The sequence below is a fragment of the Sceloporus undulatus genome, chromosome 6 (genome assembly GCF_019175285.1).
Source record: "Sceloporus undulatus isolate JIND9_A2432 ecotype Alabama chromosome 6, SceUnd_v1.1, whole genome shotgun sequence".
Taxonomy (NCBI): Eukaryota; Metazoa; Chordata; class Lepidosauria; order Squamata; family Phrynosomatidae; genus Sceloporus; species Sceloporus undulatus.
Window position 1 is genome coordinate 52,594,965 of NC_056527.1, and position 19,405 is coordinate 52,614,369.

Sequence of the window (19,405 nt, forward strand, 5' to 3'; positions counted from 1 at the left end):
TTATTATTATTATTATTATACCAGGAGGATGCAGCATGAGCTGTACAACTTAAGGAATGTGCCTCAAGTGATACAACTTTCACCATGAATGAAGGAGGTGTGGCAAAACTAGCTCTTAGCCCAGCTGGAGCCTATGATGGCAAGGGGTGTAGCTGTCCTAAAACAATTAATACAAAGTTGTTATTTTAAAATCAGTATATTTGCAAATGGCGCTTCTATAACTGTGTCTGCAGGGGCCAATTAAACCAGCCTGTGGCACAGTGGTTTCAGCATTGGGTTAGGACTTGGGAGATCAGGGTTCAATTCCCAGCTCTGCCATGAAACCACCTGGGTGACCTTGGGTAAGTCACACTCTCTCAGCTTCGGGGGAAGGCAATGGCAAACCCCTCTGAACAAATCTTGCCAAAAAAAGCCCATGATAGGGTTACCTTAAGTCGGAAATTACTTGAAGGCACACAACAACTTCCCACCCTCTTGGCAGGAAGTCCAGACTATGCCTGGCCTAAATTCCAAGCCTGGTGCAAACAGATCATATGATGTCAAGCCTGATCAGCACCAAACCTGGGTGTACTCTTCTTAATATGGACTCAAATAAGTCCCTGTTCGCTCTGGATTGTCCCAGAAGATCTGGAACCCTTCATTCCAATGCCAGGTGGCTGTTCATACATGCGACCCACTTTGTCACCCAGCACACTGCTTACTCTGAGGTCAGAACAAGATGCCCAGCATCAGTCACATGACTGGGAGCCTTGTTTTGACCTCAGAGCTAGTGGCACACGGCTGCAGTAGATGTATCGGGCAGCAAAGCAGAATATGTGCGTGAAAAACTGCCTGGTGCTGGAACAATAATGGGAGGTGGTCAGGGCAACTTTGGACCAGGATACTCTGGGTTACTCCTGTGGTATCCTGACCAGAGCAGACAGTATATTTCCCTGGTAAGGCATCCAACACTCTTCAATACATCATCAAATATTTCTATTCTAACCTACCAATTCACCCAACAAACCTCATGCTGTAGTTCCCTGGCTTACGCTTCTTCCTGCTGCTATGATTTACACCTGAAACTCCACTAGGCTTAAGGAAGAAGGAAGGAGGGTCAACTAGCACTGTGACTGGAAAGTAGATTGTAGACTAGAGCCAACGGGTAAAACAATTTGATTAACTGTGATCAAAACAATACTGTCAATGGATACTGGTCCAATGCTGCAGCTGCTTTGCAGCAGCTTTGTTATTCTGAGTCAGACCTAGATAGCGCAAGTCCATTAGCTTAAATACAATATCATGCTAGTGAGCCATTCACAGCATGATGGGACCTTTCTCTCCTCCCCTGCCCCTTGTACCTCTCTATGTTGTTTGCTGCACAGAGCTTCCTAATCTGCCAGAGCACGTTTTGAAAGTGACTGATAAGAGTGACCTGTCCACCAGGAAAACCTGTCATCAGTAATCATAATGGTGGCATTGTCATGGATGTTCTGTCCCTGATTTAGAGGCACAGTCAGAGAACTCAGACTCTGAAGACATGGAGGAGGCTGAGACAAGGGCAATCTGGGGATCAGCAGAGCAGGCTCAGGACACTGCTGAGAGAGAAACAAACACTGTGGACTCTAGGATGCAGGTGCTAGGACCTGTGCAGAGAAGGCAGGTCAAGGAGTCTTTGAGGAGATCTTCCAGGCTAGAAGCCAAGAGGAGAGCTATTAGGTTTCAACTGAGAGAAGCGCAGGCCCTTTAAAAGACCTCCAGCTGCAGAGGTTCTTTGCAGCCAACAACCAGTCTTGCAGCCTTGTTGTTCCTGTATGCCTTGCTCTTGGATTCAAGTTACATGACCTCTGGACTTGCCTTGTGACTGTGCTCTTGTCTCTGCCCTTTGCTGTGACTGACTGACTGGTATTGTGTGACCCTTGCACTGGACTCTAGACTACTCCTTGGCATATTCCTCTGCTGTGCTGTCCTCAGTAGAGGTGAGCAGAACAGGCATATAGCTTCAAGAAACATGAAAGGGCTATTTTATACACAATGTAGATAGGCCCAACAGTTTATCCCAGCTTGGCATACAAGAACAAAGGCATGAGTTCACTGACTTTCTTGAGAGAACATGTGCCCCCCCCATTCAACCTAAAGGGGGGGACATGGGAGCAGTGAATTTCTTGTCAGCTGCCTTAGTTGTGTTCACAGGAGATAAAATGGCCTTCCATTTGAGTTGGAAGGTCTTCTTTGAGTAACTCTTGGCTGCTTAAGCCTTGGACTTAAGCTTCAGTCTTGTTCTGGGGGTCACGTAAACACACTGGGTAACCTTGGGCAAGTCGCACTCTCTCAGCCTCAGAGGATGGCAATGGCAAACCTCCTCTGAAGAAACTTGCCAAGAAACGCCCATGATAGGGTTGCCTTAGGATCACTGTAAGTCAGAAACAACTTGAAGGCACACAACAACAACAACAACAAAGTGTGCACCATCCTAGAGAACCTGTTTTGGTTCTGGGACAGTTTGGGCAGGTTCTACTTAAGGATTTAAGCCACCACCTGCTGCAGGGTGAAATGGACCCCTCTCTGCTCAAGGGCATGTAGACACTTCTCTTTCCCTTGAAAAACTTGCTGCATCTATTATTCATCAATAAGGTCCATTTGAACCCATGGCTTTATCTCATCCACAACTGTTTTAATGCAGTTGCTGAGATCCAGCCCCACTCCTCAACAGGAGTTAAAGGGGAGAGGATTAACTGTTCCCCTCCCAGCTCTGCTGATGATGCAATTTCATCACTAGCTCCTTGACTGAGTCTTTTCCGCTAAACTCTCCAATGTGATAAAATATTAAATGTGTGAGTTGCCTTAAAGTCTTAAATGCACTTAAATCTTTTTGCTGGACAAGGTAAAGGCTAATTCATTATTCTCTATGGAAGTGATATTTATATTCCCCTACAGGGTTGTTTATCTGGGTATTTTGCAGTATTTCAAAACACAGGTTATTTCTCTACATCTTAAATGAATAATTCATGGGCAATTAATCCTCTGAATATTGGTCTGTGCCATGAGTAATTTTTCAAGACTAGTTCCACAATTACTGGGACATTCATAGTCCATAGTCTGCAAACATGTTTTTTTTTCCTAATTACATATACAGAAGAAACTATCCACCTTTTATACTAAATACTTCCTGCTTTTTTAAAATAATGTCACAAAAAGATACATTCTTTGGAAAATCAAGTTCTTCTGGTTTCTCTGGAGGCAGCAGCTTATAATAATATAGGGATGGTTGAATGTTAAACTATTAAAATCAAAACATTATGGATCACCATAGTATTCTCACTGTAAATCAATGGAGCTTCATTGATTTAAACAGAACTAAAGATCAAAGAAGAAAATCTGTTCCAAGCCCATAATAATGAAGCTATTACAAGGTGGGAGTTGGCAAAATGAATGGGCAATTATGGCTGCCATCAGGAATGCATGTAATCATGTTAGCTGTAGACTGAGGGTTGCTTCACATATGATGTTTGTTTTATGTTGCATCTCCACATAGGAAACCACTCATGGTTAATAGCTATGGCCTGTTACAGACAGCCAAAATAAAGCTGCTTCGAGTCACAGTGGAGGTATGGTGTTTCAATGATCTAAGAGTCACGAAAGCCACCATCAAAACCACGCTCCAGCTGGAGTGTGGCTTTGGTGTGACTTCTGGACTCTTAGCGGGGTACAGACCGCCGCTTTTGCAGCGGTCTGGCGCCGCCCGCCAGAAGGTCCGCGGGGAGCCGGAGCCTTCAAATCAAACGGCCCAGCTCCCCCCCGGCGGACCGAAAAAAGAAGCCCAAAATGGAGCGTTCTTTTTTGCGTCGCGTTTTGCGACGATAGCGAGGCGCCAGGTGCGCGCTCGCTACGCAGCAGCGGCGCGACGCGTCTGGACCTGGTGCGATCCGATACGTAAAGATGGGGCGCCCATGTAGAAAGGGCGCCGCCATCTTTTACGTATGGCTACGTATTAAGGGTTAGGGGGTCGGAAGCACCGCCCCTTCCTAACCCTAATAAAAAAACGTATTCATACTATTTTTGGCGGTTTGTGTAACCCGCCTTAGGATGTATGCATCATTGAAACACCATACCTCCACTGTGACTCGAAGCAGCTTTATTTTGGCTGTCTGTAACAGGCCTATGGTAGTGTGCTAGTTATAGTATCAGACCAACACTAGAAAGAATCATGTTCAAATTGGGGGCTGGAATGGATGGCCTTCGTGGTTTCTTCCAACTCTATGATACTATGAAATTCCTGGTCAGTCAGGAATCTGAATAACATGAGGCTGTCATCACCTTTCAGCCTAACCTACGACGCAGGAATGTTGTAAGGATAAAATGTGATGGTTGAATAGGATGTATTACAAGAAGGAGGATGAAATGAAACAGCAATAAGTAACAATTATTAACTAAATAATTGTTAATTTGCTGTTTCATCTTGTTTAAAGATAGTGTGATAATTATTTTAACAAAAATATAAGATCTGGGTTGTTTTTTTAATTTTAAAATGAATTATTCAATCTAACATGTCTAATCATTATGTATGCAATTCCACACACAGAAATAAATGTTGAGCAAAAATACTCATGGGGTTTCCTTCCTATGGGTAGAGGAGCTGAACTTTAGCTGCAAGTTTTGTGCAATAAACTCCATGCACAGATTTCATTTCATGCCTCTGGTTAGCAAAGGCATGGAATACCAGTTGTAATGAGTTGTTCCACTGTGTTCTCATGCAACACCAAAACATTTTTGCTATATGAGTGGGAGAGAGTGACTATTGTGTAATACCTTAAAATGTGTGTTGACATGTTGTGTTCTCTCTTAAAAATGTCACAAAGTTTATGCTGCTAAGGAACACTTCATCAAACTTACCTTATTTTCATTCCACTACCCTTTTCATCAGTATAGGAGCTTCCCATTGTACGATTTCAAAAACAATGCCATAACATATTTAAAACTACCTCCCCATATCACAGTTGTCTTTTAATATAGCTCATACTGTCTCCATGTATTAATGTAATTTTGTTTTAACATGCTAGTCAATGAATGCTAGAACCCAAAGGAAGAACATGCTAGAATGCCAAGGAAGCCTTTCATGGGTAGAAAGCATTTTCTGCTTGCCCAAGGTGTGTGTGTGTGAGGCAGGGAGGGAAAGAGAGACACAGACAGACAGACAGACTCTGATTTACACAAGTTAATTTCCCTGCAGTTGCACTTCACATGTTACTTGCTAGTCCACATAGTCTCTCTCTGAGTCATGGGGACTGCCATAGCAAATGGAATTAGAAAGGCTCATTACTATAGACAGAACTCTTCTAGCAGGTTTTCTTTAGATCCATGTCATTGCTTTTTTAAAAATCAAAAATAGCTCTACAAAGCTACTAAGACTACTTCTACAGTGCAGGATTAAGGCAGTTTGCTATGGAATTCTAGAATTTGTAAATATTGTGATATTTAGCCTTTTCTGTCAGAGCACTCTAGTGCCATAACAAACTACAAGTCCTAGGATTACATAAGATGGAGACATGACAGTTAAAGCGGAGTCAAGCTGCATTAATTTTGCAAAGTGGCAGCAGCCTAAGGCAGATTTGGGAAACATATGGCCCTCCACATTCTGTTGGACTACAACTCCCATCAACCAGCACCAGCCTAGACCATGTTAGACAGTAGGAGTTGCTGCCCAACAACATCGTGGAGACCACACATTCCTTTTTCCTGTACTAATCTATCTTCATCCTGGTACTGTTCCTAGGGCCACTTTTCCCATGATGTGGTGTATTTATACATTCCACTGATTCTTGCTAAACCTAGTGGCATGATAAATTTTGGATTTTGTCTTTTGCATCCCCAGTTAAGCATTTCCCCCCCTTGAGTACCCCTTTTGACATTATTATTATTATTATTATTATTATTATTATTATTATTATTATTATTATTATTATTAATTATTATTATTATTATTATTATTATTATTATTATTATTATTTTATAGATCATGAGTTTAGTGAAATAAGGACTGAAATGTTGCTGTGGCAATCTCAAATTCACCTGCCTACAGTTCTGCAGCTTTGTAAAGGTTATTCAGAAACTGATTTTCTGGAACACCAGTTCCACTATGAGATTTCCATTGCCCTTATGCCACATGGCTTCCTCCCCTAAATATTGCATTTTGAATTGGCACTATTCTAAAGCTGACCTGCTATCATATTTCTATTAGCACTTTCCAGAGGGGAAAATTTATTCTCTCATGCATGTATGAGCACTTGACTTGCTCTTAAAGTAATGCCTGAAGGTTGGTATTTCTCTCCTCCTCAAAAAAAAATTGCTCGAAATGTTCACATACAAATACATATATGCACATCCTGATAACTGTAAACTACACAATATAACTACTACCACTCCATGTGGCACCACTAGGTGTAAAAATTAAAATTCAGGAAACTGCAAGAGGTTTTATTATTCTGTTGATTCTCTTTACAGTCAGTTTTAGTGCTTAGTTTTTTCTGTTTTTTGGGGGACTATGTGGTCGTGTTCTGGAAGAGTTTATTCCTGACATTTTGCCTGCATCTGTGGCTGGCATCTTGAAGAGTGAAACATGCTTGACAACTAAATTCTGATCTATTTGTTAGTCTAGCAGGTGACAATGAGATCAGTTTTGATTAGAATTCACAACCTAATTCCTCAAGCATTCCTGGTGTGGAACAAGATCTAACATCATTTGGCCGTATTGCTTTAAGATCACAGATGGATTAACTGAAAATGCTCCAGAAAAGTGGACACAAGTATTTTTCATTATTCTTTGCCCACCTAGGTCTGCTATTATCACAAAGAGCATGCAAAAATTTCATTAAAGCAGAAACCACAAGCACAACCTGTGTAACATGTACAGATGGTTCCCTGGAGCGAACCTGCTCTTCCGAGGAGGAGATGCATTTGTCTATCTAAGCAGAAAGGGATACCCAAGAAGCAGCATCTCTTGCTGACATGTGGAGTGTGTAGAGCCTTCTGCACAATCAAATTAAACCAGGGTTTGTATTCCACAGCACTCCCCCCTTCCTGTGAGCATTAAACCCTCTCAATAAACACTTGCTGGCTCCTTGTCTGTAGCTCTGTCTTTATTTCCAAGGACTGTGGCTAATAAACTCTTCATTTGCTCTTCAGCCTCATTTCACATTTACCAGCCTCTATCCATGGAATCATAGAGATGCAACAACCCACAAAGGCCACCCAGTCTAGCCCCTTGCCATGCAGGAATACACAATGAAAGCCCCCTGCCCTGACAGATGGCCATCCAGACTGTTTAACAATCTCTAAGGAAAGAGACGCCACCACACTCCAAGGCAGTGTGTTCCGCTCTAAGGATGTTCTTCCTAATGTTGAGGTGGAATCTCTGGTTTAAATCCTTTTCTCCAGGTCCTTTTCTCTGGGGCTGCAGAAAACAAATTTGTTCCATCTTCAGTATGACATCCTTTGAAAATTTTTAAACAGGGGTATCAGATCACCTCTTAACTTTATATTATCCAGGCTAAACCTAACCCGCTCCTTAAGTCACTCCACATAGGGCATGGTTTCAAAGGTTCTATACAAGCCTGTAGCATTCCCTTTTTTCTACACAAGTTCTTGGCCCCTTGGCTGTGTTTCATTTATCTACCGGTCCCCCTTTCTCAGCAGTTCTTCCTTCAGTCACTCTTCTAGGGATGGGGAACGTATGGGACTTCAGCTATCATGACTCCTCAGCATACTGGTGAGAAGTAATGCGAGTTGCAGTCCAAATGCATATGGGGGGCCAAGCCTCTCACTATGCCCTTTTCCTCTATTCTCTCTCTCTCTCTTTTTTTTTTTTTTAAATATTTTGGTCTATCTGTACTTCTTGCTGAGCTCAGCAGCAGGAATGGCCTGCAGGGCTTTAACTCTCCTAGCAATTTATCTGCTGAAGACGTCTGTGATGGAAGTGCTTAGTTCAACATGAGTGACTGCCAACAGGACAGAAAACTTGATGCCAGGTCCCTCATGCACCTCTGAATGTAGAGGGAAAGCAATGCAAGAAGCGATGGTCTGGGACCTCCTCTACTTCACTTTCAGTGTTCTTGAGGTTGTGGGAGAGGTCAGTAACAATGTGTAACTAGCCTTATCACAACACAGGGAATGGGAGTGGGGATTATAATCTTATCCTTACCCTCTGCCTTATGGGAAGGAGTGATGGGTGTTGTGGGATAAAACTTCTGGAGCGCACTATGTGTGGGAAAGTTTCATAACAGAGCCAGTTCATAAACATCATCTCAACAATACTTTAAGTATTCCTGTTAAGGGAAATCACCATGACTATCCAAAAAAGAAAAATGAGTTAACTAAGGTCATCTACCACAATCATCATAGAGACAAGTTAATTCCCTGGCCCTTTCTTCACTCTGCTGATTCTCTGTGGCGCGGAAGTGAATTTGATATCAAAGGCTGTACTATTGGAACACAAGCTCTAGTATTTTCTGTAAGGCTGATAAGGTATCTCCAGAAATGGACTCTGTTCATCTCATCTGAGAGCCATCCTAGCAAAATATGGAGGCATTCATCACCATACAGTTGGCCTGCTAGGTGATGAACTAGTCACAGTAGCCATGAACATGACAATCTGCATCAACTATGATCTGTTTTGATGGAGAAATCCATCAATTACAGATTGAAAAAGTTACTTTTTTTGAACTGTAACTGCCCAAACCAAGCCAAGTTGCTGGATGGGGGATTCTGAAAATTGCAGTTCCCCTTTAAACCAATTTCCCAAAGCTCTGGATAGTATGAATATTCAAAGTATTTTCTAGCTCAGAAGCAGGAACCACATATCCCTCCAGATGTTTTTGGATTGGAACTCCCAGCACTCCTAAACCCTGGCTGGTCTGGTCAGGGCTGCTGTATTCCATTAACATCTGGTGGGAAATGCGATTTCCATCCTGTCCTAGTTCTTACAACTATGCTCCCCTTAAAAGAGGCATTGGTTGTTCCAAAAAAAGAAAGCTAATTGTAATAATTGTAATATAAAACTATCAATGGGCCATCATTTAACAATTTTCCTCAGAGGCAGTTCTTGCATTACTCTTTCATGATACCAGTTCTGAAACCACACACCTGTGCCTGAAGGTATAAGAAAATACACGAAATTACTACATTCATACATTTGAGTGTCTCAAAGAGAGACAATGTTCATCACACAATTTCCTGCTTTTCTCAAGGAACAGTGAGGAGGAAAGAGAGCAAGAATGAGACATTATCATTCCTATTTTCAGCATCTTCCAACAAGGGCATGCCTTGACACTAAGTCTGAAATTAGAACAGACAGAATAATAGTTAGGTTTACTGTAGACTTATGGGTACTTTGATATGGGAACCACAGGGAGGAGAATTCATCAGATAGGTTGACTGTGAAAAAATTGCATACTTAAGGAGCAGAAATCAACTATCTGATAGCTCTCCTACTGTTTCCGCACCCCTGAGAAAATTATTTAACTGGTCAGCAGTGGAAATGTGCTTGACAAAAGGTTAGCAATGAAATGGACCACGAGGCAACAGTTCATTGCTTTTAAGGTTGGGAATGTGGCAACTCTGTGTCCTTTATATGCATTAAGGAGAACATTATAGACCCGTTTGAGCAGCCAGAGTTAACTGAATGGGGCCTGGCTGAACCACTGCAATTTATCTTGCTAGAATGACACAAACTTCATTAGATCTAGCTGTCACATTGCTTCCCTCCTGATTAGTGATATGGCTCCTCCAAATAGATGGAATTTAGTCAGACTGCAATGGCTCTATAGTGTGCAGAGGAGACAGTTATACTTCATCATGTATGAAACCACAATAATTGTTTCCTGGCTTTCCTTTTCAACAGCTTCCTGTCTCCCTCATTCTAATGTATGTGTTCTCACCAGTGTATATAAAGGCTTTTGTATGCTTCATAAAATTAGAATATTTTTGCCAACTATGATTCTTTTAAGCATTTGCTTTTCTTCTCCTCTTGAACCTTTTTGGTACTTGGTAGCCTTTGTTTGTAATGAAATCCAGAAGAACCCACAGAGCCTTCTCCCCTTCTTAATCTCCATCAACTACAGTGGTAGGCAAATGTGTTGGATTGGGAGCAGTGTCGTTCCCTGACCTTCATAACTGTAGGGGATGGCATTTTTAAAAATTAAGACAACAACTCAAAAAGGGAGGGGGGCTCTGTGTTTGTACTTTTCCCATCACTCCATGAGCAGCATTAGAATAAATGTGCCGATTTTCTATTTAGCTCCATCATTTGCAATGCATATGTAGGAACAAGGTACTAATTGCTAGACTTCAACTATTTGGATGTCATGATTAATGGAAAGTACTCTGTACTGTAGCACCTTGTAGAAAGTACTCTACAGACTCTATAGTATCCCTGGTTCCTATCAGTGGAACTCCATTCTTGGCACACTTCTGCTGCTGGAAGAAGGAAAAGGGTCCCTCCACTCATTCCTCTTTAGCAAAGGAGGATGCTGTTATTGCTGGAAGATTATAGAATCACAGAATCATAGAGTTGGAAGACACCACAAGGGGCATCCAGTACAACCCCCTGCCATGCAGGACTACATAATCAAAATACTCCTAACAGATGGTCATCCAGCCTCTGTTCAAAAACCTCTAAAGGAGACTCTGCCACATTCCAAGGCAGTATATTCTATTGTCTAACAGTTCTTACTGTCAGGAATTTCTTTCTAATGTTAGTTTGAATCCATTGCTCCATGTCCTTGTCTCTGGAACAGCAAAAACAAGCTTGCTCCATCCTCAATATGACATCCCTTCAAATATTTAAACCTGGCTATCATGTCACCTCTTAATCTTCTCTTCCCTAGGCTAAACATGTCCAGCTTCCTAAGCAGCTCCATGTAGGGCATGGTTTCCAGTACTTTCCTACATTTGGTCACCCTCCTCTGGATGAGCTCCAGTTTGTCAACATCCTTCTTGAATTGTGATGCTCAGAACTGGACATAGTATTCCAGGTGAGGTCTGACCAAAGCAGAATAGAGTGGCACTAATACTTCCTCAATCTAGATACTATACTCCCATTGATGCAGCCTAAAATCATATTGGCTATTTTAGCTACCAAATCACACTGCTGACTCATATTCAGCTTGTGGTCTATTAGGATTCCTAGTTCCTTTTGACATGCACTGTTGTGAAGCCAGGTGTCACCCATCCTGTATCTGTGCATTTCATTTTTATTGCTTACATGTAGTACCTTACATTTCTCTCTATTGAAATTCATTTTGTTAGGTTTGGCCCTGCTTTCTAATCTATTAAGGTAATTTTGAATTCTGATCCTGTCCTCAGGGGTAGTAGCTTATCCATCTAATTTGGTGTCATCTGCAAATTTTATAAGCATGCTCTCTATTTCTTCATCCAAGTCATTGATGAAGATGTTGAATAACACTGTGTCCAGGACAGAACCCAGTCATTTGGAGATTAGGCAATCAGTTAACCGTGAAAGAAGTGTAATGCTAGCAAGATATGGGGGTGTTTGAGCAGAGGGCCCTGTTACCAAAGCCTTGGTGAAGATTGTCACTACCCTCACAGAAATAGTTGTGGGCAGACTTCAATAAATACTTTTTTGGATGGCAGCTCCAGGCTCTCCCAGTGGCAATACTGAATTGTCCCTGGACAATGTGTATTTATTTGTGGTTCTTTGAGCTCACTATGTACAACTGAACAGTTTCAATGCTAACACACTCCCCACCCCACCCAAACAGTAGTGGGGAGGAGAAAAAAAGCAATATTGAAAAATGCAAGTGTTGAGTGTACAAAAATCGAAAGCATTTTTAATACCGAGCCTCAGTTATCATTTCATGTTGATTCCATACAGATAATAAAGTCATTTATCATTTCAGTACCTGAGCAGATTCAATATCAGATGGAAAGCTGATGATTAATTCCATTGATTCCACTGAAATATTGGAGTGCAGCCATGGCTTCTTGTGGCTATGGGGCTTGTACAGTTTCTAATTTAGGGAGGGCAACAAGGAGGGAGAGTGGTAATAAATAAACCATTGATTACAAAATGGGCCCAGACAATGCTTGACAGGGCTGATTTACACCTGTAGCTCTCATGCTGCAGCTCATAATGTGTTACAATTGAACTGGGGTTGACTGAAGAGCAATTTAGTTGTGACGGCTGTGAATAATGCCACAAGTTAGTCATCACAATGCACACCAATTACACCATATATACACTTAATATGGACAGTGGCTTATGCTGGACAAGAAACCATTAACTGCCTGTTGAAATCTTATCACATGTTGTCAATATCACCTTATATGAGGAGAAAATTAATCTTACATCTGATATAGAACCCCACTGCATATGTAATCACTGCAAGTAATCATAATGTGATTATGTGGAATTCAGAAATGTTGGATTGTATATGTGTGGAAATTATCATGGTTTGTTGTGCTAGGCAAGAGAAACGTACACCTTCTATTAAGGGATGACCCTAAAGTAAGACAAGAAATAAAGACCTAGAACAATTATTACTACAAGTTAGAGCAGACCCAATGAATCAATGGTAGATATATGCTGGTTTACCAAGTTCCTATTCATCTGTGGGAATACCTTTGGGGGACCAACAAGTGAAATGATTCCAAAAGTTCTAAAACCAAATTCACCCATTGCCTAGACTTTCAAATCATATATCACTATAAACATGGTATGTGGAAGAAATGTTCAGCCTCACAGCACATATAGCACAATTGTTAATGTATATCACCACCTAATGATGGACATCTATCTATATGTGTAGGGTCTGCATATATGATTCATCCCTATGATAAAAAAAAAAAAGATGGCTGCATCCCATAAATTGTGCCTACTTGCCCAAGTCTTGTTCACATTAATGGTATCACACATGACAGGAGAAATCATAATAGCTTGCTCTTTCGATCCCCACTCTCCAATAAAACAAAGTCATATGAAAAAAAATCCTTAAGTCAGTAAGGGATAACTGGGCTAGAACCTGGATTTCAAACTCCCATTTTCTGCACAGCCAACAGAGTTCCACTGTCAAGGAGACAGTTCACATGCATTTGTAGACAAACAGCATCCAGATATCACCACTACTGTTGTCACAGAAATGTCATTCTTGAAATTCCCCTGATATTATAAAATCATTTGTTATGAAGAACTAAGCTGAAGACAAATGACTTTGTAACTCTTCCAAGTATTGGAAGAAGGACAGAAAATTATCTTGGGGATGGAACAGACAGACAGGAAAAAGCAGCTCAAACTTGATTTTTTCAAAAGTGGTTCAAACCCCTTCTGACTGCACAGGCCACTTCCAATGCACGGCTCGACTGCACCATGCAGTGTCAAGCTGCGTCACTGGGTAATTTTTTTGTTTCCTCCCCACCATCCATGTGCACTGTTGCACAAACATACCACCAGTGACATCTTGCTACTTAGATGTCACTCCATTGGATGGCTGCCCCATTGATCGGCCACATAGTTGCACCTGTGATCTTTCACCAGTACATGGTATTGGAGAATCAGTGTGTTCAGTAAAACATGGTAAAGCACAATCATGGGAGGGGGGGAGACACCACATGTCCCCTTCACCCTATGCCTCTTCTTGGATTGTCTGATTTGTGTATGTTGTAATTATACCTATTGGAGATATTACACTTTCACTGTTTTGCACTGCTGCTCCAACTACTTGGGTAGGATGGTTCTGTCCTTTTCTAACACGCAACTGTACTGGTGTATTTATATGGGGCCTTGGGGTTAGAGTTAGGATATGACTGCTCTGGTGTTGGGACTATTTTTTCAGGGTTGAAGATGCACATTTTCCTGGCTACGTTGGAATATTCTTGGTTCTTTTTGCTCCAGTATTTAGCCCTAGAGTGCAGCTTCGATGCAGTTTCTGCCCAGTTTGGAGGCATGTGTCATCCAAACACTCTGCCCCCAAAATGGTCTGAAACTGCTTTATTTGGCCCATGTGTTTCACCCTTTGGTCTTCTATTGACTTTCACACCATTTATTAGGAGAAATACACATCTGGATCTCTGAAACTGATCTAGAAAACTTGCATGAAAAAAATATTTGTATCTTCTCTGAAAAGAGCATTCACAGGAAAAATGTCCTTTCACATCTATACACATCTCAATATAGTTATATGAATAGACAGCATGTACAATTGATAGCAGCTGTAAGACACTATTAGGAAAGGATAGTGCTTGTTAGCATAATTGAAACTCACTTGGGTAGAATAATTAAAACACAAGTCAGTTGACAAGTTGACACTATGGCTATGGATCCTGTTACCACTGCATTTGGAATTTCACATTTGCATTTAAACTGAAGACAAATTGTAGAAATGAAACAAAACAGAAATAAGCTGTAATGCTGTGAAATACCTCCACCCTGTGTCCAAAAACAGCTCTTTACTGAACTAGTATTTTGGAGAAAATAGATTAAGGCTGTATCTGCAATGTAGAAATAATCCAGTTTGACCCCACTTTATCTGGCATGCCTTGATGCTATGGAATTCTGGGAACTGTAGTTCTGTGAGGTATTTAGCCTTCTTTGTCAGAGAGCTCTGGTGCAACAACAAACTACAAGTCCCAGGATTCCATAGCAGGTAAAGTGGTGACAAACTGAATTATTTCTGCAGTGCGGATGCATCCTAAGATGCTAAGTAACATGAAGAAGAAATTTTATAGTAGGGCTGGGTAATCTGTGACCTTCCAAAGATTATTGTTTCATTACTTCTTATCATCAGCTATGTCTGATAAGGATGAGGGAAATGCAGTCCAACATCTGGTAAGTGAGATGCTGCCAAGCTGCTTCATGCTAAATGAAGCCATTCTCTAAGTATTGTCTACAATAGGGTGGGCCATTGGATGTTGTTGCTAGACTGGCACTCCTGTCAACTCTCACCTGTGGTTATGCTTGCTAGCATTGATGGGAATTGTACCCCAGCAAGATCTAGAGGTCCACAAGTTACCTTCCCAGGTTTATAATGACTGGCCAGGATTTAAAATAAAGAATCTTTTGTATTCCTAAGCCTATTTGAATCTAGGACCTTCCTCATGCAAATGATGTACTCTTACTATTAATCAACAGCACAATTCAAATGACTAACAAGATGTATTGGATAACATATACAGAAGTAACTATGTTGGCCATTTAGCAAAATACAGTATCATCTAAAATCCACGAAAGAGTGATACATTTATTGGGCCAAACATGCACATTATATTTGTTGCAAGCATTTGAAACCCCACTTCACTTCTTCATCAGGCAAAGGTGTTTAAAATCATACAGGAGAAGGGGGGGGGGGAACTAAAATCATTAAAAAAAATCTTTATCCAGTATGAATTTTAACATGCTTGCCTCATGAAGAAGCCAGTGGGACTTTGAAAGCTTGCAACATGCACAATGTGCAGTATATATTGGATGGTACTGATAGAAACATCTGTAGCTTAGGTCATTTTGCAAACTTACATGCAAGACTTGGCATATTAGAACAACTATTTTAAAAAACACACAAAGATAAAATGTGCAATATTTAAAACCCTACAGAATTCCTAAAAAAAGAAAGACCGAATATAGGCATGTAACAATGTTCACCCATGTCTGTTGTTACTATTACTGGTAGGAGGTTTTTTTTGGACAGCTTCTGCAATAGTATTACTATCATTAAACCTAGCAGTACTTTTACTAGCTATAAACCAAGCTTTTAAAATGATGCAACCATGTACATATCATGCCTGAACTTTTCATGCTCTGAGCTGGAATAAAACATGAGAATAAGTAATGTTCAATGTGCATCACCATGTAAAATCAGCAATAAAATGAAATAATAAACAAACAAACAAATCAGACAGTGGGGTAGGAAGACAACAGAGAAGGCTAGCCTTCCATTAAAGCCAGTGCTGCACATCTGCTGTGTACTTTTCATCTTTCAATAATGCAAGCTTCTCCCAGCAGTAAATATTTTCCAAAAGCAAATAATGAGAACATCTAATTTATGGAGGAAAATATCCAGATGAGCACACTGCGGTTGTTTGGTCCTTTCTTTTTTTTAAAAAGAATAAATTTGTTTGTCAGTAGAAATGTTAGACTTATGAATCTACCATAAGTTTCTTATCTAAAATAATGATGTTAAATTGCATGGGAACTCTCTTGTAATCTTTACAGTAACAATACCAAAAACAACTTACTGACAGTGCAGAAGATGGACAGCATGGAGCCTGACGTGGGTGAAATTACTTCTCCACTCACTGGATCACCACCATGAATTATCGTTTGCACATCTGACTTGACATGGATATCCTGATGGAGGACCTAGGTAAATAAAACATAGCAATGTTTAGAATTGTGCAAACATATTATACAACAACCCCTCCTTCTTGCCTATCTTCACAATGTTAATTCCTATGGAACCTTGGGGCTTCTTTTCTATTTTTATTTAAAGTATTTCTGTATCATTTCCCTGTTGACAAGGGCTCCCAAAGCAATGAAGAAATAAAAACCAATTAAAGGAATACAAATATGAAAACATATTTAAATATAAATATTTTAAATACAAATATAAAACATTAAAAATACTCTTTGAAAACTCCTAAAATTCTAAAAACAATCATAGAATTCAGTTTTAAAACAGTTAAAACAGCCATTTCAAAATCTGAATGCCATACAAAACAGCAACCTTGTTTTGACTGCCTGCTGGAAGCTTCAAAGAGATGAGATCAGCCTAACCTCCTTGGGAAGGGATTTCTACAGTTGACTCTCTGCTACAGAGAAAGCCCTGTTAGGTTAACCTCATGAGGTACTGGGATATGCAACAGGGCCTCCTCTGAAGATCTCAAATTTCTGGCAGACTCATTTGGGTGGAAGCAGACTTTCAGATATCCTGTCCAAAAGTCATTTTGGGCTTCATAGGTCAACAGCCGCACTTTGAATTGAACCAAACTGCAAGTCAAGGGGAAATTTTTTTGTGAAGAGACGTGCAAACTTATTATAGAGACAATGTTGGGGAAGGGGGTTCACCCCCAAAAGGCATGCAGGGTGGGGGGAAGCAAGGAGATGAGGGACATGATTCAGTTGTGCATCTTGCTGTTCCTGTTTAGTGCAATACTCAAAATGCCTTCCAGATAAGCTGTATGTATATGTTTAGCAACTTTCAGTCTATCTACAGGCACATCTATAAGCATAGTTACTCTTAAATGAGATTTCTTATTCTAAGAATATTTCATGATCTTCTGAATAACAAACAAAAAAAAAAAGATGCCAGTGCAAGATGGGCAGAAATGTGAAGAAACAGGCAGATCTGTCTATCATGACATCCTGTCACAGTGGATTCTGGAAGATATGAAGAAAGTAAACCATGCAAACATACAAAAATCAATTTAATTTACAAGCCTTTTAAAAATGCCAACAGCATCACATATTTTTGAAATGCTGTGAAATCCTTAATGTGAAAATAAATAAAATATATACCTGAGGTGACCCAAATGATATTCCTATTGCCCCATTAATCATATTTAATGTCAGAGTCCAATAATGTTATCTTTGCTTCCAGCTTCTGCAGCCTATAATTTAACATGAGTGGCTCTTTTCACACAGTGAATCAGGTACTAGTCCTGTCTCTTTCAACCTCTTTTGTGCTCCTAAATTAGAAAACCCCAAATGCCATTTCCTTCAGATATAAAATACAGTCAAGGTCACTGTAAAAGAATAGAATAATTAACTTTCCAAGCAGCTATCTGCAGAAAAATAGAGCAGTTGGATGAGTGGGTAACAGAATCCAAAATTGTCCCTTAAAAGGACTTTTAAAAAAATCAGTCCAGAAGTGATAAAAGATAAAAAGGAAAAAAATTACATCCATCTCCAAGCACTCTATTTTATTTGCCAGCTCTAGCAGGTTCCTCTTCATAGTACAAAATCTGTGTACACAGATTTTTCACATCAGTGTGTCTTAACTTGGAAGAGTGGGAGAAAACCTGTTTAGTAGTGCTGTCCTTGCATGCTTGGAGTATTTATGTGTGTTCTCAGATGAATCTAGGGTACACCTTTTGGGTGTGTGGCTCCCATTTTCCCCAAATCATCTCTAAATTACCACCAGTTAGCATGCAGGCACAACATCACAAAGTGGGAGGTAAAGCAGAGCAATTTTTTGAAAGGTGGATGGCAAAATAGCTCATTTCCTCTCCCTCCAAATATATAACCACATATCTCTCTGCCTCTACTTGCTGCTGTGGAAGGCACAGTGAAATGTTGCCCCAATGACTAGTGTCCCTATACTGTACCAAGAATAGAAGCCAAGTAGCCTGTGAACCAGTGGTTGTAACTATGGTTGTAACTCATTTAAGAGACATCCATATCTTCTGAGATTACTGTTAGAAGTATATTCATATAGTGTGAAGAAAGGCCACTGTCTGAAAGCCTGGAGAGCTGCTCCCAACCAATGTAGACAATATTCAGTTAGATGGACCCACATTTGGAAATGTTACTTTTTTGGACTACAATTACCAGAATCCCACTGGCCATGCTGACTGGGGGATCCTGAGTGTCATAGTCCAAAAGAACAACTTTTCCAAGCTTATTCAAGGAACAAACATATTCATTCAGTTAACCAAAATTTACATAATCAACTCCCACAACTAAACAGCACTATTTTCCCACAAGCATTGGTACTCAAGGTGGGAAGCACTCCTTCCAGAATGTTACCACCAGAAATCCTAAACCTTTGCAGTTTTGGTGGAGGAAGCAATTGTACCACTTTCTGTGTTGTGTCCTAATGTTCCAAATAAAGAGACCAAGAAGGTTTCTTGCAGACATTTCTGTAGGATCCTATTTACAATCTTTTAAAACACTGACATCTTGATTTGCTGGATTCCTATCGCCTTACAGAGGGCCTAAATAGCCTAAACTAGGCACCAGATTCTCTCTGATCTTGGAACCCAAGCAGGTCAGCCCTGGTTAGTACTTGGATGGGAAACTGCCAATGAATACCAGGTGGTGTAAGCTATACTTCAGAGGAAGGAACTGGCAAACCACCTCTGAATATTCTTTGCCTTTAAAAGCCTATGATAATCATGGGGTCACCAGGCATAAATAGACAGGTGACTCTAAGTCACAAATGCATTAAATTCTAATTCCCTACAGTTTCCATCACCATCTTTTCATACTTACACAGAATTATGTAGACATATTGGGGCACTTGAAAGGCAGTGGAGTGTGCATTCCCAGCTCCCTCCTTCCCTTCCAAGGCTTCAGGGAGCTCTGGGAAGCTCTCTGAAGCCTTGGAATGGCAGGAAGGAGGGCGTGTTCGCTTTCCCCAAACACCTTCCCAAGGTAGGAATGCTGTCTTTACCCTGGAAAAGGGTGGCAGATTATTTTCCCCAA

At 40.6% G+C, this 19,405-nt stretch overlaps 1 long non-coding RNA gene across 1 annotated transcript in view; it reads right to left on the bottom strand.

Moving 5' to 3' along the window:
* LOC121935562 overlaps positions 1 to 19,405 on the bottom strand; it is a 78,723-nt gene that overhangs the window by 35,768 nt on the left and 23,550 nt on the right. The window contains exon 2 of the long non-coding RNA XR_006104818.1: positions 16,219 to 16,342. This is a non-coding gene — a long non-coding RNA (uncharacterized LOC121935562). The remainder of the gene's footprint in view (positions 1 to 16,218; positions 16,343 to 19,405) is intronic.